We start from the raw sequence: 23,451 nt of genomic DNA, 5'->3' as shown, positions 1-23,451 counted from the left end.
TGTGTTCAGAGAAAGAAAATCATCCAAAGGATATACAGAATAATTTGACAAAATATGTCCATAGAAAAATACTTGATTGTAAGAACCAAGAAATTAAACCAACAGTCTATCTATCTAATTTATAGACTCCTGTGTCCCACAGAGACAAAGCACTTCCCTTCAAAAAGCTCAAAGACAAACCTACAGTTGATGCCCAGCAAATGAAATGTACAGGGACACATTTACTTCTAGAAAATAGCAATAGCACTTAGACTTACATACATTTTCACAGTATTTTACAACCCTCTCTAAGCAGTTTACAGAGTTGGCCTATTGCTCCCAACAATCTGGGTCCTCATTTTACCCACCTTGGAAGGATGGAAGGCTGAGTCAACCGTGTGTAAATTGTAACCTTCATAATGAGGAGGTTTAACTAGTGTTATACACAATATTATTTTTTTCCTGATAAATTCTTATTAAAGTTCTTACTCTCAACCGTTCACATGAATTGTGTTTTCTTTTGAAATTGCAAAGAAAAAAAATTCCATGAATTTTTGTGGTTAGAGTGTGAGTGTGAGATTCATTCTTGTACTTACCAATTAATTAACTGGCCAAGAATTCTGTTGGGATGTCCTGTATTTCACCATACCCTTGTCTCTTTAATGGTCTGCATTCTTCCTGGCTTCCCAGGTTTCAATTAAAATAAGACTTCATGATATCAATCTTCCTTCAAAGCTTTTCTTGTTTAGGGCAGTGTAAACAGTGTGTCACTGCAAAGATATACAACAGAAAGCAACATTAATGATAGATATCTCATGCCACTCCACCTGTAGTAACCAATTAACTTAAAAAACACTACTAAAACAATTCTAAATAAAGTCTCATGCACCTTGTTAAGTAAAAAAAAAATCAATGGAAGAAAACTTTTAAGAAATTGCAAGTAAATATTTGGCTCAACACTATTTAGAAACATTAAACTAACCCATAAAAAAGCAGAAAACTAACCACAGTTATAAGAGCTCCAGGAGGCATAGATAAAATATATGTCTGTGTGTGTGTGTGTGTGTGTGTGTGTGTTTGTGTTTGAAGGCCATGCCTTGTCAAACACTGTGAAAGAAAGATAACAAGTACTCTACAACTTAATTGAACACAACATCAATAAATGTAGACTTTAGATCAAGTTCTCTCCAATGCATTTTCCCAACTAAATTACCACAAAGAATATCTTCTTATATAAACGGTCATTTTGTCATTTATTTACTTTCAAGGTTTATTTTTCTTCCTTTTATTAAGAAGTAATAGAACATATGGAAGAATTTTATGCTCTGCTATTTCAATAATTTCAAATACAGCAGTCAATGTCATATTTAAATAATACAATCTGGGATGTAATTGAAGTATTGGACCTTGAATTTATATTAGGCATGTTAACAGCTGCTAAAATGGGCATTGATTTTCAATAGAAAAAGCGACGTACACTTAAAACTTTGATTGGTTTATAAGAAATACATCTTTGGCCAAGCTTAAAAAATAAATCTAAAATTAAATTAAAAAGTTTAATACTGACTTCCCACATCTGCCATTTGCACTTATTTTTCAGTATTTTTACTTTATATCTGACAATGTAGAACCATCACCAACTCAGAAAAAAATACTTGCCATGTGTCTTGAGAGTTTCCCCCTCCCTTTTCTTCTGTTTTACATAAACTGCTATTTCTCCTGATTTTCAAATTGTTAAGCTGTTCTAAAGCCAATTATCACCTCATCGTTTTTGGCATACACAATCTTCTCATAAAAGACTTTTTTTTGGATAATCTTTATGGCATAATGGAAATGTAAAATTAACTTTCATTATTCAGGATCAGTTGGCTGTAAACTCTTGCAGAAGAATAAATCCCAAACTCTTGCATAAAGTATTGCAGGGAACAAGCAGCCCATTTGAAAAGACCTCAAAGGCACAAATGAATGCACCTACCCACCTGTGCATCCATTTTGTGGGAAAGCATGGGGGTAATGCTGGCTTGGGAATTCTGGGAGTTGAAGTCCACAGATCCTAAAAGTTGCCAAGCTTGAAAAATTCTGGTCTAAAGCTTTGTTCCCCTAAGGTTTTATTTGCCAGCCTGAAACCACTTCTCAGCTGCCATCAATTTTCAGTAAATCCACTAAAATTACATTCTATAATCTTAATATATGGAGAAAAAGAACACTCACTTTTAAAAAGTGGGTAAGAGTTATTATTCAACCTCTTGTCTGTTCTAACAGTATTGACTTACTTCATCTGCACACAGCCCCCAGACAAAACAAGAGACAAACTGCACAAAAGATCTCAGCCATCCATTACAATGTTTAAGATTTAGTAGAATAAACTTTCAAGTCTGCATTAGGAAAGTTGGGGTTACAGCTCCAGAAGCATGAAACTTTTCCACTTCCTATCCTATTGATCACTAAAGGTATTAAGAGAATTGGTAGCAAGCAAGAATTCCTTGCACCAAATCCAAGATGTCATCACTAACATTAAATACATATTGTAGCCCAGAAAATAGTTCATGTCATTCTAGATTGTTTAGCAGTGGAGAAAAAAAAACAATAGCCACTACATCTGTAGTAGCCAAGGCATACATATGGAAAATGCAGTTCCATAAAGAGATAATTTCCAACTGATCATAATCAGCATTAAAATGAAGAATCTGGCACCATATAACTCAACCAAAGATATTTTCTAGTATAGAAATAACATGTTTCTATTGGAAAGCTTTTTGTTCACATAAATTTGAATTATACTTTATATTTTTAGGTGACAACTACTGAGAAGACTAATGATGTATGGAAGCCATCTGCTAAATGATGAGAGTTCCTCCAAAAACTTTCCTTTCTTTTCCATCAGTTGTCAAAGATCAAATGGAATACAAGTGGTTGAATAGTCTTGTCAATGTAAATTTTTACCCTTTCCTCATTTAATTTACCAGCTTCATGAAATAAATTTTGACAATGCTGAATACTTGAAGGAAAGCTATCAGAGGGAATAGTGTGAAGAACCATAATTAGCTCTCCATTTATTATTTTCAGATGGTGAATATAAGGTGAGTTGCTCATAAAATGTGTCTTCTCAGCTCAATAAAGAACTATCCCTGTATAATATGCATTATTATTTCATGGTTTAAGCTAGTTGACACAAATGGGCATGAGAGGCATCTATGATTCCTTCTTCCTATTGCCATGCCTGTTAGAAATTGTATCATTCAAAATATGTGATGCAGGCAGGCTTGAAATAGTTGGTAAGCACAAGTTTAGCTTTCTCATAATCTTCAGCTTCTTTTGAGGCAGGCAGAATTTTAAAAGTTGAATCAACTTCACTGTCAGAATAACGTAAGAGCATTGTTCTCCTAGTAGTGAATAATTAATTTTCCCTAAAGACAAGAAATAGAGTTTTTAATCTTTCAACTCAGTGTTTTCATCCATGTCCCAAGTAACTGAATCACAATAGGAGAACTTAAAAATAAACAAGGACTCTTCTGGAAATATTTGGTTACCATGTAATAAGTGTGGTAGAGAAAAACAAACACACACACACACACACACACACACACACACATATGATGGCTTCTTCTATGCTCGGAGTCTGCTGTTAAAAAAGACTATGAATCTTCACATGTTGTGCAAACAGATCTCAGCAAAATGTCATGGTACTGTCATTGCTTATAGTATGTGTCTTGACGACTACCACCCAGAGTCACCTTGTAGGGAAGCTGGGTGGTATAAAAAATAATTAAATAACTCATGAAAGTATTAAAGTTGAATTAATGTAGAAAGGGGCTTTAAATCCTTTCTGCTGAGTTGGTACTCAGCTTCCCCCCCACCTTGCTTGTTCCACCTCAGTTCAGCTCCTCTGGTCATGGGATCCTCTTAAGACATGGCTAAGATCAGGGAATGAAGTACACCAGGATAGTACGTGGCCTAATTGCAAAGCTCTGCAGCCAAAACCCTCAATGCTAGAGGTAGAAGGATCCACAACATTGATTCCCAATAGGAGTTAATTCTATTATTAATCCACTATATAAAAATGAATGTATCTTTACTAATCGGTTTAGGGGAGTTGATGGTTCAGCAGTTAAAGACATCGAGCTTCTCAGTGGAGAGCTGACAGCTGGGTTTGAGATCTGAGCTCTGCGCTCTGCACAACAGAGTGAGCTCCCTTCACTTGTTCCAGCTCCTGCCCATCTAGCAGTTCAAAAGCATGCAAATGCAAATAGATGAAATAGATAGGTACCACTTTGGTAGAAAGGTAACAGCATTCCATGTGCCATACTGGCAACCTGACCCTACAAAATGTCATTGGACAACACTAACTCCCTTGGCCAAGAAACAGAAATGAGCATTATGCCCTTATAGCTGACAGAGAAACCTCATCTTTACTAACTAAGCAACATACCCTGGCTAACAAATCACTAAGGTATGGTGTGCACAATTTTGTTAATAAGGAAAGAAAAAATCATCACCTCATATATTCTACTGACCTCTAGTGATTATCTCTGAGAATTATTTTCAAGTGATTACTTTGCATGACCTTCTCTGTAGCCATGGAAACAAGGTCCCACCTCAACAGCTTAGGGAAATACTATTTTGCTAAAGTATCCTTTTCAAACAATGTATGTCATTTCATTCTTTTCTTCTTTAAGAGTTCCTTGGGGGAAAAAAATTGCTAGCCTAATTTACCCTAATGCATTAAGTGCAAGAAATGTAAACCAGCTTTCAAATCGTCCTTTCTTCAACAAGGATAGATATAGTGTAAGGTTAACCTTTTTGGGAGAGGGGGCGGTTTAGAAATCCAAGAAATAATCGACTAAAGCAATCATTCCTATCCGATTGACATTAAGAAATCTGGGGGAAAAAAACCCAGATTATATTTAGCATTAAAAATGAACAAAAGATGAACAGCTGAAAAGGAGAGCCTGCATTGTGTAAGAGAGTGGTCTGAAGCGGGAAACCAATTGAAGTAACTCAAAACATAATTAATATGAATGTTTCAGGATGACTCCTATCTGGAAAAAGTATAGTTAGCATGTTCTTATGTTCTGGGCCAAAGAGAACCAAACACCATTTAGAGGGCTCATCTTGAAAGTCCGTGTTCAAGATACTTGCCTTCTTGATAAATCCAACTGTGAGATTCATTCTGAATCTGTCTTTCTGTTTACACTTAGGAGTTTGATACAAAGAAATGGACCAAAGAGAAAAGGAAGAATATCTGAAGTCCCAGGAAAAAAATATATGGAGGCACCCTGTTGAAGCAAGCTAAGGAACAATCTAATCCACTATTCCATGTTTACACAGTGTTCAGCATGTAGACTCAGCAAAGACCTTTTTCCAGTGTTACTTCCCAACAGTATTTATCTACAAGCTTGCAATCTAAAACAACTGTCAAAGCAATAACCAGAGATATTCTAATACTTCATGAATTTGCTGGTTATATGCTATAAAAGATTTGCCTTCACTTCCATATATACAAACAAATGTTCCACTGTGGTTTTTAATGTATCACAAGTCTGCTTGTTTTATTTATTGTGTGCACACGCTAATAAGAAACATTGTTTCCTGCTTCCTGTATAGTTCAGCTTTTGAGGGAGAGAGGGAATGCTAAGAAAACTTTCTGGCACTTTGAACCAAAATCAGAATCCTCTTTGGAGTCAGGAAACTATAAACATCAATTCAATAACACAATTTTGAATGAAACAATGTTGCTTTTTCTTCAGTTGACATAATCATCTTATTTAGAAGCCTTTAAGATACTGTGTTCTTCTTTTCAAGTATTGAGAGCTTCTTCTCCAATGAGGAATAATAAACAAACTTGGAATAATCTGTTACAGAAATAACTAAATAAACAAATAAAGCTCTTCATCTTGGCTCTGTAACATTGTGTGTGCATACGTGTGTGTGTGCATTTATATCTTGTGCTATTATTTTGTTTTAGGTGGATTAATTCATGTTCTTACCTTAGTTGCCTATGTTTGTATAAAAGAGAGAAAGAAAGGAATATGTAAGAGAAACAACCTCAAAGTAAAGAGAAAGAGTTGATTTGGTTAGTACCAAACTGCCAATTCATCTCCAGCCTAATGAAGTAATATTTGGAAAAATAATCAGCACTCCTTTTACTACAGAGTATTTCTTGCACATGGAAGAACAACTACGGAGTTGTAGATTTTGCAAAAAACTGCATTCAACAGAATTTTGAAAATATGCCATCTGTAGTATGCACAGATTTCGGGTTATTAGCAGCAGGAAAAAAATAATGCTTAAAGCTAAGTTAAATATTTATTAATGAATGATAGCAATGTAATTAGCATGAGATTAGGAGATACTTGAAATATGATTAATAGTTAATTAGTTTAACTCATATGGGAAATCATTGTTTCTGTAAACTTTGTGAAGCTGATGATGGAAGTATCTTTGCTGTGAATCAGCAGCAAGAGTGTAAACAATGCCATTAGCTTATAAGTGGCTTGGCAGAAAACGGAAGTCTCAAGATGAAATGATCCCGGGCAAAGATGAAGGAGATGCTTTTATGGTCTGAAATTAAAAGATACTCTTCAAATAGACACATGTTCTTGGTTTAGTACACCGTGACTGTTCTCCTCAGCAAACAGGACTTGTGTATAAATCAGTCCCTCGTTTTAGTTCTAGTACAGAGTCCCTGGGAAACTGATGGCACTCTTAATCTGGGGAACTTTTTTTTTTAAAAAAAATCCACTTAACTTATTTTCTTATACCACCACAAATTAAAAAAAACAACAACAACCTGCCATTGCATAATTATAACTTGTAGAAGCATTTTTATGCATTTGCTACCAACAAATTAGACGCTTATATCGACTTTTGACCCGTGGAATTTAAAAGCTGCCTTCACCTTACAACTGGTTGAGGTTACAATGGACATTCTTGAAGTTATTTGTGACCCATTTGGGGGGATTCTTATGCCCCTTCATGTGGTCACATGACTGCATTTTGGGCACTTGGCAAGCAACCCACATTTACAGCTGTTTGCAATGTTCCTCATTCACACGACTGTGATTTTATTTTCCTTTTTAACTATAAAAAAGGAGGTTTGCTTGTACTTAGGTACAATAGGTTTCCTATTAAGTACAATAGGTTTCCCTAATGATTTGTCAGAGAATTGCATAGCAAGTGTCCAAATGAAGTCAGGTATGCTGACACGAACTTGTAGTTTGATATAAACAAATATATATATTATCCTCTATATTTACAGTAAATAAGATAGTCAGGCACATCATTACATTGTGAGGTAAACCATCTGATAAATTTCAGAACAGCAAACAGAGCACACAGAAGAAAAAGGCGGGAAAAAAGGGAACCTCCCTCTTTATACCCAGCAACCAATCAGGATGTAAATTGCCTCATTCAGGAGCCCACATTCTCCAACCAATCAATTACCACTGTGTGTTCTGGCCCATTATCCACTTTACTGTTCCAGCTGTTAAATTAAATATCTTAACATGATTGTTGCATTCACTTAACTGCCACAAAAATGCTCATTAAACTGGGCACAACCACATAGTGACCTATTCAATAACTGGCACCTTTCGACTGTCATTCCAGGCTCAATTCTGGTCATAAGCTGAGGATTATCAGTAGACAATAATGCATTCTCAACAGCAAGCTCCTCGGCTGTACTTGAAATACTTGGCTAATTCAATCCAAGAATTTTATAGGATTCTTTAACCTGCTACTTGCCATACAGTATAGTCAAGGCCCTTCCCATCCTTATATAGCAGTGATGGCGAACCTATTCAGCACTGAATGCCCAAACCGGAATGTGTGTGTGTGTGTGTGTATGAGCATACATGTGTTGGAGTGCTGGAAACGGAAAGGGAAACGAGTCCCTTTCGGGAGAGGGGGCGGTCTATAAATATGAATAATAAATAAATAAATAAATAAAGACCAGCTGGCTGGTGCTCATGCGCACACATGCGCATGCTGGCCACCTGGTTTTTGGGTTTCTGGCATGCTCATGTGCACCAGCCAGCTGGTCTTTGGGTTTCCAGCACTTCGGCGCATGCGAAAACCAGCTGATGTGCCAGAAACCAGAAGGGTATCTGGCGATGGCGCACATGCCCAAAGAGGGGGCTCTGTGTGCCACGTCTGGCACGGGTGCCATAGGTTCACCATCACACTTATATAGGAACAAGGCTTTGTGACTGATTATAGAAATTAATGATTGTAGCTACTCCAGACCCTTTGCACAATGCAATTCATTAGACCAGTAAGTGTAAGTTTCCTCTTTCATTTATTTACATTTGTCACTCATTAATAAAGCTTTTGTCTAGCATGGCATGTCTTTTATGAAGTATTAGGCCACCGTGTCTGCCCTGCTGTCTAGAAGAATACTTGAACAGGGTTCACCACAGAGAACTTCAAACAAATGTTAGCCCTTTCAAACAGCAAGTATTCTGTTCACATAGACAATCTGGATAAATTGGGACAGACAAAGGAATGCCACTAAGCTTGCAGCTTATGCCATCTAATATTGCATGAATAAATTTCACTTTCTAACATTATGGAGCAGCCAGGACTATAATAAATTGCCTACCTAAGCCCTTTGAGAATTTTTGCATAATTTACCAAAACAAATTGATTTTAGCAGGAAAACTGTTAAGTTGCATGAGGAGGATGAGCTTTTCTTTACATGATGAATTTAATTTCAATTTCCCTGTTTGCAAGAATTCACTCCAGCTATTTATCATGGCTAAAATTAATTAACAATCATCTTTAGGTGAAGAATGCATAACATATAAAATATGAGTTAGAAAGATAAATATATTATGACATTTTCCAAGGAAGCAAGGGACAAACAAATATAGAAGCAAAATGCTAATGGTTGTTCAGGTCATTGTTGCTTGCCTGTTTAAAAGCAGTATGAGCTTTTCAAATTTAAACTAATACATATCCACATTTGGGGGAAATCTTGAAAGAAATGTTGAAGCATGAAATCCCACAGATTTCAGTGGGCCCAAATGGTTCAGTAGCAAAATATTTTCAATAATAAGTTGCCCCAAACATCCATCCATCATCTATCTATCTATCTATCTATCTATCTATCTATCTATCTATCTATCTATCTATCTATCTATCTATCTATCTATCTATCTATCTATCTATTATCTATCAAAAAGAAATAATTAAACCTGCTATTTTGCATAAATTAGTCTGATTGACATTTAAGGAATTTAAAGAATTTGAATTTGAAGATATGCATAAGCACTTTTTCCACTTGGAAAAAGTTTGGATATGACATCATAGGGGACGGTGTTAGCAAATTTCCATTTCATCTTATTGTATGCTTTCTACGAAACATCTGAGTAGCTAAAATTTCTCTTGCCATTCCATGAATTGGGAAAATATATAGTTAAAATAAAGGTGCGACAAGGGAAAAACATTTTTTATTATGCTCTCTCTTGCATTGGATACATTTGGCAAACAGGAAATTGGTAAATATACCATCTAGAATACCTGTCACCTTTACCAGGTGGATCTTGGTTCAAAATAATACTTGGTCAAAGAACTAACAAAGATTTAAACTACTGCCTCTTCTGCTATTGGTGTCTTATGATTATTTCACTTTGTTGTTTGTATGTATACTGAGAGCTTATGCACTGGACACAAATTCCTTGTGTATCCAATCACTTTTGGCCAATAAAGAATACTATTCCATTCCATTCCGCTTCGCTCCACTCTGCTTTACTCTATTCAATGTATTGTGTCAATGCAACCAAAGGATAGGCCAAAAATACAATAAGAATATATTAAGAACCAATTATATGTGTTCTTAAATATATCAAATTGGCATTGTTATCCATCAAAGCACTACTTGCACAAGCCTTATAGATTTCTTGAAAAGAATCTATACATTTTGTTTAAAGACTTATTTACAATTCATTTGGATATCCCCCCCCCAAAAAAAAATATGTATTTCTTAAAGATATATTTAATCAATCAGGCTTTTATCCAGAGAAGATTCATGAAAGCTAGTTTGAAAGGGAAAGATCTTAAACCCGCAGAATTTCCTTTGTCCTCTTACATGTAGACATTAAGAACTATTCTTACAACATAAGCCTTTTTAAAATGAAGCTATAACCAAGATTCAATAAGAATTTTACTGTGCAGTACAATGGAGTGCAAAACAGCCCTCAGTGTTCGCTCTCTGCTCTGCGGTTAATACATAAATGATTAAACTTAAAGCCGCCTCTTTTAAACCACAAGCTGTTTAATCTAATAGTTGCATTCCTGGCTACATCTCAACATGAGTACTAAACAGATGCATTATCACTATAGTTTTTATCATCAGCTCCTAAAATAATCCTTCTGCTTAATGATCCTCATTTTTTTTTTAAAAAAAAAAAGATCATTACAGTTAACCACTACTGATATTTTACTTTCAGCATTTTGGCAGTCCGAATTGCTTAAATGAAACCGTTCAATCTTTCTAAATGACAATAATTGTTGTCATTATGGCAAACCTGCAGGACTTCCACTTTGGTGCATTTTGATCCATTAAAGCCCCCAAATGCTACAGTAATTAGCATAAAGTTACATTTACATAGGTCTTTGTCAGAATCCGAAAGTTCACTGGAATTCTGCTTTGTTTGAGGCTGACAAATGTAATCTTGCGGTAAGGCGTATAAACTTTGTCAATTGAATTTGGCTTGCAACATTTGGAATGAAAAGGTCCAGAGAAAAAAAAGTCTTACTGTTTAAGACTGATACTCTTGTTTACTTTTAAAACTTTGCTGCCCTCGTCTAGAATCTACAATACTTTGCAAATAATCTTCCTGCATACCCTTTCTGATCTGTTATGCTTCCCCACCCCCACCCCCATTAAAATGCTAATATCGTTTAGTCTTATTAGTGTTTGCATAATCCAAAGGCAGAGCAAGCTTTAAACCAGTGTTTCTCAAACTTGGCGACTTTAAGTCCTGTGGACTTCAACTCCCAGAATCCCCCAGCCAGCATAGCATAGCATAGCTGGCTGGGGAATTCTGGGAGTTGAAGTCCACAGGACTTAAAGTCGCCAAGTTTGAGAAACACTGCTTTAAACAAAAGATTATAGTTGCACAGAACACGTTTAAAAAGTGATTCAGCCTATATTATATAATACCATTTAGTTTAGAATTTAGTAAGCTTAGTTGATATGTCTTTATATCAAAGAATGCCCCCCCTTTTTTCCCCCAGCATGATCATGTGTTTGTGTATTATCTTGAGCTGAAACAAAGGTATAAACCCAAAATCATCCAGGGAGTTTCATTGGCTCACCACAAAGTTGAATATAGATCCCAGCAGCTTAAATTTAATACCTTAAACCAGTGGTGGGATTCAGGCAGTTCATACCACTTCGGGAGAACTGGTTGTTAAATTTCTGAGCAGTTTGGTAAACTGGTTGTTGGAAGAAATAATTAGGGCAGAGAACCAGTTGTTAAATTATTTGAAGCTTAAACTCTATGCTGCATGGACTGTCCATTGCTTCACAAAACAGAAAACATAAAAAAATGAATCTTCCAAACTTCATAAGGCTGCTAGAAAACATGTGCATAGATCAACAAATGAGATCTCTTTCCCGGATGAACAATAGTATATTTCAGGATAGTCAAAACAACAACAACAGAATAACAAAAGCCAGAATGGCAGAGTTTAGAGGGACCTGGGAGGTCTTCTAATCCAGACTCTATACCATTCCAGACAAAGAGCTGTTGAGATCCAGAAAACTCTGCTGACATTTAGTTTAGAACCTTCCAGAAAAGATCTGGTAATCCCTTCTTAGCTGCTGGGTAAATTCTCTTTGATTGTTGATCAAATATTCTTATGTCTTCTGCTTGTATTTAGGCTGTATTTATTTCTATTTCACTATGCAGGCTTTTGACTGATTGATAAGCCATCCTAAATGGACTTATTTGAGAATGGAATCTAAATCTGTATAGCAGGTCAGTACATGATCCTGAAGTAATTATTCTCAAAGTAAGACACCCACTCAGTTCAGAGAATTGGCTGGATTTGCTCAACATACTAAGCCATAAGCTTATACGGTTTATACTTCACAGTTGTGTGGTTCACACCATATACAAGCTGAATGTAATATGCCTGTTTTTGCATGGGAACATCCTGTAATGCTCCTAATACTTCTTTTTAAAATATTTTTAAAAAGTATTTAATTTAATACTTCTTGGGAGAACAGGAGGAAGGCAATGAATGGCTGTACATATTCTTGTTCCAAATGCATTCAGTATTCCACTTAATTCTATCATAAGTCAAATAAATATTTAGCCTCCCTTCTATATACAGAATAAAACTCCCTTTTGTGCAGGGGTGGACTTCAAAAATTTCAGCAACGGGTTATCTGCCTGATTGCTGAGTGGGCATGGCCATGTTGGGTTTGGCCTAGTCAGTCTCCTGCAGCATGGCAGGGGAGGCATTTTTATCTTCCCCAGGCTCCATAGACTTTCCTTGAACCTCTGGGAGGGCGAAAACTGCCTCCCCTGAGCTCTGCAGGTCTTCTGGGAGGGGAGGGGAGGGTGGGCGGGGCCAGCCATGGGTGGGATTTGGAGGTTCTCCGAACCAGCCATAACGTTAGCTACAGGTTCTCCCGAACCCGAACGAATCTGTAGCAGCCCACCCTTGCTTTTATGATCCTGTGATCGCTTAATCAGAGTAGAATCAGGGTGACTGGGTAGAACTGAGCATTTGATGGTTGGATGACCTTCCTGACACCAAATGGAGTTCACAGTATGTTTTTTTTTCTCTTTGCGCTATAGGATTGAATTACCTAGGATTGAACTTTCAACCTTCCAAGTGGGACATGAGCATCTTCACCATTATACCACCATGCCTCTCACCCTGTATACAAAATGATAACCGTTAAATCTAAAACCTGGTTAGGGCAGAGATTGGTCTTTGCATTGCAAAAATAGTGAGCATTTTTTTCCCCTTTTGAAGGTGCCCTCTTTTCTATTTTGGAGAGGAGAGGCAGGCCTAATAGCTTCAGCAAATGGAATCAGAATATATTGCTATAATAAATATATGTTTCCTCTTTTGCTGTTATTATTTAACCTTTATAAAAGAGAGAGGAAAATCATATTGCTTGGCTATCATTTAAAAATAGCTGTCTCGTCTTTATTAAAAGCGACATTGAATAATTAATAGATGCTAATATATTTTCTGCACTATACAGAGTTTATTGCATTTTATTTCATTATTCACTTTGCTATCAACAATATACATCAGGATTAGCTATTTTTAAATAGTTATTAACTTACACAGAACAATGTGTTTGTGAAGCCATTTTGGCTATGTTAATATTAATAGCCTACTGAATTTCTACCACCCAAATGGCATTAGGTTTTGAATTTGATTGTACTACAGTGATATTTATCACTTGGTATTATAATTTCAAGGATTTGAAGATTACTCATTTTTTAATGAGTGCCTTATTGCATTTTAATTGTCTTAAAAATAGTGAGCTTTGAAATTAAGGTGAACACAAGGACATAAACAGAATTGATTGGCTATACACAGCTATATATTGATGCTATATTTTAAGAAAAATGGTACAGGGAAATATTGGGCTCAGCTCAGCAAATCTGTGTATGCTTAGATGCACAGGATCTAAGTATAGAAATGCATTTTCTATATAGCACAAATGCTCTATGTGTGCAAAGACCAATTTAATCCAATGATGCTTATACACAGATATCTAAGGCCTATGAAATGCTGAAACATAAAATTTACTTCATTACTGCACTTAAAAAGAAAGAGAAATGTAAATGTAATAATTAACAAATAGCTGTAAACCTGCATAACTACTTTCCCTTTCCCTATTTTGTTGTAACAAGTCATGCAAATTTATATGCTATGTTGGTCTAAGCACTGGACCAAAACTTGGTGTAGAAATTTAGTGAATGAACTTTGGACCAGTCACAATCTCTCAACCTAGATGACCTCACATTTGCCATTCTAAGGAAAATAGGATGAGAGAATGCTATGCACATCACTGTGAAAAATTGGAGGAATAAATAAATAAACAACTATTCAGAAAACCAAAAAGTACAGAAAACAGTTATTTCAAGTATGCATTCAAGTATGCTTTAAAAAAAATATTTCTCTTCTCCTCATCGATGTTTAAATCTGCATAGGACAGTACCATAAACATGATGGAATGCAACTCTCTGTTATTCTATTTTATTCCAAAAATTAACCAGAAAGCATGCTTATGCTTAGCAGTGAGATAGGCAACTTAGAGTATTCATGGACAAGTGAACATTGCTTGATTGACAATTCTTTCTTCTTAATAGCTGGTCCAAAAGAATAAGCATAAATTGTCTGCTGGGACTTTGTCAGCTCTGCAGACCTTTAAACATGATTGTGATATTATTCAATAGATCTGTAAACGACCAAATCATCACATGACTCAAAGCATATAGAACAAGTGCAAGAATGAAACAGAAAACCATCATCCAGGGAATACAGGAAATTAGACCAGTCAAAACATACTAGAGCCATGATGGCACATAGGTACAATGCAGCAGTTGAGGCCCGCCAGCAGAGTCAAGACAGTGAGGAGGTTGGGGAAGAACATGGGCCAGTCCTGGAGGCTGGGGAAGGCTCTGATGAGGGCTGTGCATCAGAGGCAGAGATGGGGTCAAAGCCATCTGGCAGTTCTCAGCTGCCTTCGGAGTAGTGAGGTAGAGGAACAGCTGGAGCCTCTTCCTAGTGTCCGCATGTGCAGAGCTGCCAGAAAAAAGAACAGCTAAGAAATCAGGGTCGACTTGGGAGTAAAGCCACAGGTGGATGGTGAATGGCCCCTCCCATAGGAAATAAAAGAGGAGGAAAAGGCGAATGGGATGTTGCAGGAAACAATTCATTTGTTTGTTTGTTTATTCATTTCAGGAGTGTGAAGATCTGTCCATGAATCTCAAAGACACTGTGCCAAGTCTTTCCTTGCACGGCACTGCATTTGAAAAATATTTACATGGCAGCTTTCCAAGCTAGGTAAGATCTGTGGTCATAAATTCACCTTTGAAAGACTGTTTACCAGGCCTTTGGTGAATGTGAATGAGAGGAATTCACATTCGTTTAATAAAAGAGGTTTTGTCGGGACCAGGAATCTGCTTTGTGCTTTTGGGGGAAGACTAGATCAGAACAGCAGCATTGCAGGCAAACTCACTGTTCACTGTCAGGAATTTGATCCTGACAGGCTCAAGGTTGACTCAGGTTTCCATCCTTTTGAGGTCAGTAAAATGAGGACCCAGAGAGTTGTGGGCAATAGACTGACTCTGTAAAACACACAGAGAGGGCTGTAAGTTTGAGTGCCATACTAGCATTCAACCTCACAGTCCGGGCCCTGAAAAAGAAGTCAGAAATTTGCAGCCTTTCTAAAGGACAGATAACCATGATATTGTGAGAGATCTAAAAATAGAAGTGCCAAGATCGATTTGGTGTATATTTATATTCAAAAGGGTCAGAATATGAAAGTTGCTTGGAACTGCCCATGAGTTCATTTTCATCTCTGAAATTTGTATTCTAATCCCTGCTACCTATTCTTCCCAGTTAGGACTAACTATGGGATTTTTTAAATGCAAAATGATATGCCTTACTGCTATCATATAGCATATACGTTTTTGTGACATTGTCAAATACGTTTGGTGGCAAAAAGTGAAATATGGAATATGAATAACAATTTTATAAAATGCTTTCCCAAAGGCAATGTTGAGGTTTTTCAGATTAATTCACCCATGGGTAATGTTATGTTGCAAGTGTAACATAGCAAAACTTGATCATTCTTTCATTTGTTTCATTTTTCTCCTGTTCCATCTTATCTGTAAATAGAATCCTGGACCTGTGCTAGAATCTTCGGCAAGAATTGGGGAAGACAAGCACCAGGGAGACTGAGCTAGTCTATGTAAAAGCTTTTTCAAGTGTCCAGCATGTTGTACTGAAATATATACATGTTAATTGATTCATGTTTACCCTTCCTCAAGAGCTTAAGGAGACTTGTTCCTTTGATTTTTTTTTTTTTTTTTACATTTCTCCTTGGTGTCCTTTCTAACAGGTGTGTAAAGCATGGAGCAATTATTCAGTTATTCAGGGTCCCTATTTTAATAAATGTCTTTATCAGTGCTTGCAGAGTTTTTGTTCTTTGTATGTGATGTGGTTTGGTTCTGCAGCCAAACAAGACAGACACAGACTTCAACAGATAATTAGACCTCAAGAAAAAACAATTGCTACCAATCTGCCTCCCATTGAGGATCTGTATACTGCACGAGTCAAAAGGAGGGCTGTGAAAATATCTACACACCCCTCACATCCTGGACATAAATTGTTTCAACTTCTACCCTCAAAATAACTCTATAGGGCTCTGCACACCAGAACAACAAGACACAAATGCCCAAATGCCATCACTCTGCTAAATAGGTAATTGCCACAACACTGTCAAATTATCTACTAAGACTGTATTACTATTATTCTTCTCATCCTTCCTAGTACCTATCTCTTCCCAGTTATGGCTATATCCATATTGCTTGTATCTTTACAACGTATATTGTTTCTATTGTTTCCTAGTATGATGTGATTGCTTATTAGTATCCTATGGCTATCACTAAGTGTTTTATCTTATGATTCTTGTCAAATATATTCTATTTTTTCTTTATGTACACTGAGAATATATGCACTAAAGACAAATTCCTTGTGTGTCCAATAAAGATTTCTGTTCTGTTCTGTTCTACTCCTATTCTATTCTATTCTATTCTATTCTATTCTATTCTATTCTATTCTATTCTATTCTATTCTATTCTATTCTATTCTATTCTATTCTATTCTATTCTATTCTATTCTACTCTACTCTACTCTACTCTACTCTAATCTACTCTAATCTACTCTACTCTATTATTCTCTAAACCACATTGTTACTTCATGTAGGACCCAATCTTCACCAACCATTGATCTTACATAGATGAAGGAAGGCCACCAGGTTATTCTTCTTTCCAGTGACCATTCTCATTGAGCAATGTCTGATTTTAGTTTGTCCTTCAGCAGCTTCAATTACAAAAAAAATAAGTTAAAAAAACCCCATTGTCTTCTTGTTTTGTATTATTCACATTATTTACATATTAAAAGAATGCATTGCTCCAGGCAAAAGTAAAGAAGCTTTACACAGAGATCTTTTGAATGTGAAACTAATATTATGCTAGAAATAACAGATTGAGGGAAAGAGGGGGAGTGAATTTTTAAGGAAAAGAAATACAGAAAGTCAGGCTTCGGGGTGTAAGTAAAAGATGAGATCTAGTGAAGCCATTTTTGTTTAATAAAATAGGCAGAGGAAAGATTGTCTCATCAGATGATGGTTATTCACAGAGTCTTGATAAAAGCCTGATTAAACCACAGAGAAGTGAGCTGCTGGGTAAAATATAAAAGCAGGCAAGGATGCCCTCTCAGTGAATAACAAACAGGACTCTTAGCATCCCAAAGAAACTTTTCTTGCAACTTCCATGGAATTGGCCCAATGGTTAAGAGCAGGGGTGTCAAACGTGATGACATTGAGGGCCGCATCAAGGTTTGACCTTGGGGGGAAAAGGTTGAGGGTGGCCAGGGTGGGCATGGCCAGCTCAATGCCATTTGTGGCTCAGTGGCTAAGATGCTGAGCTTATTGATCAGAAACATCAGCAGTTTGGTGGTTCAAATCCCTAGTGCTGCATAACAGAGTGAGCTCCTGTTACTTGTTCCAGCTTCTGCCAATCTAGCAGTTCGAAAGCATGTAAAAATGCAAGTAGAAAAATAGGGATCACCTGTGGTGGGAAGATAACAGTGTTCCGTGCGCCTTTGGCATTTAGTCATGCTGGTCACATGACCACGGAGACATCTTCAGAAAGTGCTGGTCTTTGGCTTTGAAATGTTGATGAACACTGCCTCCTAGAGTCAGGAACAACTAGTACATATCCGTGAGGGAACATTTAGGTTTACTGGTATCTGTTACTCTAGCATGACATATCACTACAGTTTATTAATGATATGGTTAAGAACAGAGCCATCTACTTGAATCTTTCATTAATTCAACCCCCCCTCACAATCCCTCCCTCCCTCTCCCTCCCTCTCCCCCTCTCCCTCTATCATCTATCTATCTATCTATCTATCTATCTATCTATCTATCTATCTATCTATCTATCTATCTATCTATCTATCTATCTTTCTCTCTCTTCCAGCGACCAAGGGCACCAAACTGGTAGGAACTCACCATTGGTATGTAAGAATGTCAATAGACATGTACATTGCTGCATAAAATGACATAAAGTCTTCTGCATGCAAAACTAATTGTGAAGACCAATTTTCTTTTTTAAATGGCCTGTTCAGGATTTGAAAATGGGACCAAACAGGGCAATTGACACAATGACATTGACTGGGAGACAAGTTCAGTATTAGCCTATTCCCTCCACTTGTTTAGAGTCTGCACAAACAGGCCATATAAAATGACTTCCTCATTGCATAGTTGAACAGCTGCTCTAATTGTCCTAAAATATTAAACTAAAATGTTACCGTAAATTAAAAATGGGAGAAAATATGAAATCCCTATTGATTGAGTGTGCCAGAGGAAAATTGATGGGAAATGCATTGTATCTGACCTCTTTAACCTCTGATCAAAATTTAAATTGTCTTCTGGAGGAACCATTATATTGTAATTATTTCTTCAAAGCGTTTGTGATTATTAGAATAGCGTAGGAATTATTACTAAATGATATTCAAGGAATGGAAGTGATTATTCCAGCCTGCAGATACCTTGTTTGAAAGTCAAATGAAATTGAGATGAGGTAGTGGTGATACAAGAACTGAGAAAATTTAAATAAGTTCCACTATTGTTGAAAACTCTTTAACCTGACCACCTAGGAAAATTAAGTTAACTAGTTTACTACCTCTAAGGAACTTAATTATTGCCATCAGTCTCCTTAATTAGTCCTTTTCATTTTGTTTTGATTAAGCACACCTTGATGGCTCATGTTTGCACTCTCACCTGATTTTAATTAGGTCTCAGGGAATCCAAATTTGGCCAATCTTAACATTTGGCTCATTAGAAAAGCAGATTAATGAGTCCTAGACAGTGTTCATCATGAAAATGAACGCTGTTTCCAGCAAAAGTCTGAGAGCAATAATGTTATTCTTAGTCTATTGCTATATATTTACAAGAACCAATTAGCAGTGTACAAAGTACTATTGATGTCTGGGGTCTATGCCGATTTACAGGTGTCAATGGCACTGCAAAATCAAAACCTTTAAAAAAAAGGAAGTCTTTTCAGCATGCATATCACAACGTGTGCTATTTGAGTAGTTTTAAATTCTAGTCTAATGTTAAGGCTTTTTTTTTTTTTTTTTTTTTTTTTTTTGCAGTTCTGCATAAATCCCGGAGTTCAAAACTGAACTGAATGCACATTTGTCTATTAGAAATATGGTCTTACCAGTTACGGGATTGTTGGTTATAGGATATATTCTCCTAAGAGTATAACTCACACAGTGACATTGAAGAAGCAGGAACAGGCAGAGATTTGTGCATCATGATAGATCCACTTCATTTAAAAAGTAGAATAAAATAATAAAAGTATGTTGCCTACTTTCATGGCCATTCCAGGAAATATCAGGAAAAGAAACCCCTTTATTTTAACAATTACTGTATAAATGAAGTGCAATCTGTGTCTATCTTAACCACATGCCAATCATGCCAACGGGCGGCGCCAAGGAGTAGGGCCTTCTCTGTGATGGGCCCAACCCTCTGGAATGACCTCCCCCCCCCCGACATTAGAACCACCACCGACTTCCGCTCCTTCCGGCAAAAATTGAAGACACACCTGTTCCGATTGGCTGGCCTGGCATAATCATAACTGCTACCTCCTGGCAAACATATTTCTTAACTGGTATTTTAGGGGAATTGTTTTTTAAATTTAATTTTATGGGATATTTGTAGGGGTTTTAAACTATTTACTCAGCTGTACAGTTCTGTTAAACCTTTTTTATCCTCCTTCGTATCTATTTATCTATTTAATAATTTTAATTGCTTAATTTTATAGTTATTAATATGATGTATTTCCGATATGGACTGTACACCACCCCGAGTCCCTTTCGGGAGAGGGGGCGGTCTATAAGCGCTCAGTAAATAAATAAATAAATAAAACATATTTTCCTCTGAAGATTTTCAACTGCTAGTTAAGCTTATTATGGCAAAGAAGAAAAGAAAAGACAAAAGAAAAGTCATTTTACTCTGCTAGTCATTGACAACTATAGGGCCAGTCTTCATCTCCATTTTCAGGCCATGAGCCAGTGCTGTCCAAAGATATTTCTGCAGTCATATGGACAGCAGGATATTGTGTTTCTTCCCCATCGAAGTGGTACTTATTTATCTATTCACATTTGAATGCTTTTGGACTGCTAAGTGAACAGGAGCTGGGCAAAGATGGATGCTCACTCCATCACACGATGCTCGACTCTCAAACCTGGGCTATCAGCTTTCCAACAAGCCCAAGTCTTAAATGAATACATTATTTATTTGCCAGCGCACAACATATGTATAATGAGATTGGTTGAGCTCCTTGGTGCACCTCCTCCCAATGCAATACAACTCACAGTGAAGACAGAAAATCTCTAACCCAATAAATCACATTAACAAACACCCAGCCCTATTGCACCAGTGTAAACATGTTGCACGTTGCGCCGACCTGCAAGTCAATCCTGCTATGTAGTTATGATGTTATTTTGCATTCAGGAGTGTGACAGCACATGGGTAGAAACTGTTCTTCAGCCTACAGGAGGGTAAAGAAATGTCGTCCAGGGTGTGAGTCGTCCCTGAGGATTTTCCTCACTCTTCTAAGGCAGTGAGCCCTAGCGGTCTCACCTAGTGGTATCAGGAGGCAGCCCATGATATTTTGTGCTTTGCTCACCACCCTCTGTAATGTTTTTCTATCCATGGCTGTCAAACTGGCATGCCATACCATGATGCAATAAGTGAGGATGCTTTCTATTGTGGACCAGTAAAAGGAGGTCATCAGTTGTTGTTCCACCCTGTTTTTACACAAGGCCACTGAGCCATCGTGCCCAGAGATGGCTAGAGATTGTTCACCAACTTCAAAATACTCAAGCCACTCTTTAAGAGTGTTCTTAAGAGAGTCACGATTTCACTAGGCATGGATTTTAGTTTATCAATTATTTTAATGAGAACTTGCCAACATTCACAAAATTCTTCATCTGCCAGATGGAAAGCCAAGTTTTCAGCAGTCTAGGTTTAGAAGAGTTTGTGTTTCTATATTGTCATCTATAATTTTCATAAAGGATTTGTACTCATGATTCTTTCCTTTATTCTGAAAGTTAGGGAGATTATTAATACTTAGCGGCTACAAATGAAAAACGTGTCCCTCCTCAAACCTAGGGAAAAAAATTATGTATTAAATGTGACTATTACAAATACCTAAGAATTTTGCTTTATTTGTGTTTTAATAAATAAGACATATGCAAATGTCCTCCACTCATCTGCTCACAACAGAGTACCCTATGCCACCAGGCTTGAAATGTTGGGCTTGGAGAACCTAGAACTACGCCGCCTACGGTCTGACCTAAGCGTAGTATACAAAATTATCCTATACAACATCCTATCTGTCAATGACTACTTCAGCTTCAACCACACTAATACACGAGTAAACAATAGATACAAACTCAAGGTGGAACGCTCCAAACTCAATTGCAGACAATATGATTTCAGCAACAGAGTGGTCAATGCCTGGAATGCACTACCTGACTCGTTGTTACATCCTCAAAGGCCATAACTTTAACCTAAGACTGTCTACTGTTGACCTCACCTCTTTCCTAAGAGGTCTGTAAGGGGGCACGCATAAACACACCAGCATGCTTACCATCCCTATCCTACTGTCTCCATTTATTCATACCCGTTTACTGTGTTCATATTTTTGTTTATACTCATACCTGTTATCTTTTACATGTTTGACAAACTAAATAAAATAAAATAAAAAAGTATGAGATCTGAGCACTTCTACTGACATGTTTTCTGGCATTCTCTAGCTTACTATTGCCATCTGCAGAGATGTTACTGTCTTTTCCAATCACATCGCATTACCATCCGTTTTCTCAGTCAGCAAATCTGGATTTAGGCCTGAATAGAAAACCAAGAACTCAAAATCTCACCTCTTGGTGGTATGCATATCCATTTGACCTCTGTTTTACATTGCAGGCTTACATGGAAATGAACACTCTTTTCTTCTCGGCATAAAACATTAGTGTTATTCTCTTATTATACTTTCATAAATCCATAGAATTGCTTTTCAGAAGATGAATGGCTATGCAGCTTTGCCTGGGAAATTAATAGGTTTGCAAACTATGGCCAATGGAAACACCGTCAACCCACATATCAGCCTGGCAATGTTTTACTAAAAGCCTCTGCAGCTGGGTGATTGGAGTGCAATTTATTTTCAAAGGCCATCATTTCAGGCAGTTTCAGTTGGCTTTTAGAAGATATTAGTGGTGTTGCCCTGCATTAATCATAGTTCTTTTATGTCTTACTCTTTTATATTTGTGCAGCTATTTAAGGGTGGGAATGTAAGTTTTGAAATGACATCAAGTATCCTAGCTCAGTCATGCAAGAGAGGAGACAATTAACCCACCATTTAATACTCACCTTTTCTTTTGGCTTAACTTCCAATTGTTGTATTGTTCACTTTTGTGAAAACTCCAGGCCTGAAAAATGTATAGTTCTCCCCCCACCCAAAGAATCTTAGTCTTGTCATGGTTCTCTAGTATGTGAGACATCAGTTACCCTTGGCACAATTTAATTGCATTTGCTTGCTTTCTAACTGCCCACCTAACAGTTCGAAAGCATGCAAATGTAAGTAAATAAATAGGTATCACTTTGGTGGGAAGGTAACAGTGTTCTGTGAGCCTTTGGTGCATAGCCATTCTGGCCACATGACCACATAAATTGTCTTCACACTGTCTCAACTGGACAACACTGGCTCCCTCGGCCAAGAAATAGAGATGATTACCATGCACTAGAATAGATCATGACTGACAGGGAAACCTTTGCCATTATCTTTTACAATTTGATTTACTTATGACAATCAATGCCTAAAATGATTCCCACCCCATAAAAAGATGGCAAAAGATTTTAAAGAATGATCTGCACATATACTACACTGATACATTATGACAACTTAGGTTCTAAAGACTCTCTCAATAGCTGGGCATATTGAATTTATCAGACTTGAACACCCTAAGTTTACAAAAACAAACAAACAAACAACTCCAACCCTCCCTGCTTGGAACTGCATGTATTCATAAACACTACCTTGATAATTCCTAGAGCCTCGATTAGAACTTATTGATTAGAATTATTAAATTTCAACCAATTTTAGACTGTGAATCTAACTGCACATTACT

At 36.9% G+C, this 23,451-nt stretch overlaps 1 long non-coding RNA gene across 1 annotated transcript in view; it reads right to left on the bottom strand.

Annotated features, from left to right (window-relative positions):
• Positions 1-581: 581 nt before the first annotated feature.
• LOC309397430 overlaps positions 582-23,451 on the bottom strand; it is a 325,183-nt gene continuing 302,313 nt past the window's right edge. The window contains exon 3 of the long non-coding RNA XR_014176257.1: positions 582-749. This is a non-coding gene — a long non-coding RNA (uncharacterized lncRNA). The remainder of the gene's footprint in view (positions 750-23,451) is intronic.

The sequence above is a fragment of the Natrix helvetica genome (assembly GCF_964273705.1).
Source record: "Natrix helvetica genome assembly, chromosome: 10".
Lineage (NCBI taxonomy): Eukaryota > Metazoa > Chordata > Lepidosauria > Squamata > Natricidae > Natrix > Natrix helvetica.
This window is presented reverse-complemented; position numbering and strand designations above follow the sequence as displayed.